Genomic DNA, 2,097 nt, shown 5'->3' on the forward strand with positions numbered 1-2,097 from the left:
TTCTTCTTCAAATGTAAAAACGAACTCGACAAACAAAAACACCCCTACCTTAATACCCGCGTCGCTTTTCGAGTTGACTGTTGCTTAGCTAAAGATACACGTTATGCGTTAAAACAAATAATATCGAATCTCTTAAAAGCATTTTAAAAGATCTAAACTCCTTTCAACTTTTATACGGTGTTGCTTTCTGAAAATGAAGAGTCTTCTCATTATCAATAAGCTGCTGGAAGATGAAAGTGAAAGCTACTTTCTTAATTTTCAGTTCAGAGGGTTGTATGACTTGTGTTTGTCCTACTAACAGACATTGAATGAATAACAAGTAGCCAAATAAGTTCGGTCATTATTCATCATTTGATGATATACTCTTGTCATACTCAAATAACAAACAAGTTTAATGTTCACCCCTGAACACTGGTTACGGCAATTTTAACGATCTTACATCATGCCTGCCTCTGCCTGACCTAGTGGAGCTAACCTGAATGAGCTTAGTTGAACAACGAAGGGGATATTTTCTCCAGCACTACCTTTCACACACGTCAGTACAAATTGTACTCCTCTCTCCATCAGCCAGGATTTTGGATAAAGGTGATTAGACCGATTGTTACGGGAGAACGGAAGACATTTGGCTGATTAAAACCCTCTTACTGTACATCAATTTTACTGTGTTGTTTGGATGTGTTTGTTTTACTTAACCTTTGGACTTGTTCGTTTATATCATTCTTTTCGGACATTTTGGTTTCTTTTGTCATTGGTTTGGTATTTGGGAGTTTTTGCTCCGGGAACCTACAAAATTGAAGGTTCGTTTTGTAATTGTTATAATTATTGTTGTTAGAACGACTTTGGTCGATTATTTGTGGATTGCGAATAAGCTTGGTATCTAATTTGGAGTTTTGGTTCTCTTGCCTACTTGGGTTCGTGATTTGAGAATATCGACGGCCAGTACTTCAATAGTTGGAACGGGCAAAAACTCATAATTGGACGTAACACCGATCTCCGCCGATTTATGCGGAGTGCTTGATCAGCCGAGTCTTTTCTTCGTCGCACACGTTAGCTCATGAACAGGGTTCGGTTGCTTCAAGGTAACATATAAAGTTACCGGTCGGTCTTTGCCTTGGACAATGTTACTGTGAAGTTGTAGAAAGGTCATATCATGCAAGACAATCTTGAAAAACTTACCATTATTACTTTCCTCTAACGGATTATTTAAACTGTTATAATGACATTCTGCTTAATTGTCGATAATGAAACCTACCAGAAATATTGGACGGTAATACTGACAGGCTAGTGCTCTGAAATGATATACATGAAATAGTCGTATGGATGAAAAGTTGACAAACGTCAACATATACAACATGTAGTCATCAACTCCACTTAAGTAGCCGGTATATCACCGTTAAGACGCACCTGTTAAGAGTTCTGTAACAAAAATATCGAAGTTTTGTTGTAAACTATGTCTTAAAAATAACTATATACCGTGATCTAGAGGTTATGAAGAGGTTTCAAACATTAATGTAATCATAGATAGACTTTAAATCCTGTGAAATAGAAATGATTAGGATGTCATATCCCACTCAGTTGAGACCTAAACAATAAATCCGTGTATAGTATGAGAATGGCTAGTTCATATTACCATAACTTAAAATAATAAATTGAGAGACGATACAATTTTCTCATCAATAAATTTGACCGATGCAAAATAATTAAACAAAGTGGAACATAAAAGCTCGATATAATAAGACTGACTAGTTTGTTTTCCAGATTCTCTTTATCTGTCTAAAATCAACATGTCACAATGTTAGTTACTTACAACCAAAATACTGGTTTCATATCATAATAGTGAGGATTGGTCGGAAAACGGCAAAAAGCATATGAGAATTAAAAAGTACTAAACGTGATTATCATTTAATCTACAAGATACGAAGATTCGGAAGGGGTCGAACACCCCACGATGATACTTTTTAGAGCATAAAATTTGTGGAAAGAGACGTAGTAACGACAACAAAATCATATAGATTGTCACAATAAAATGAGTAAAGCTGGGAAATGACGCAAAAGTTAAAGAAAGGAATTTTATTCAGAATTTAAAACAGGATATTA

The sequence above is a fragment of the Schistosoma mansoni genome, chromosome 1 (assembly GCF_000237925.1).
Source record: "Schistosoma mansoni strain Puerto Rico chromosome 1, complete genome".
Lineage (NCBI taxonomy): Eukaryota > Metazoa > Platyhelminthes > Trematoda > Strigeidida > Schistosomatidae > Schistosoma > Schistosoma mansoni.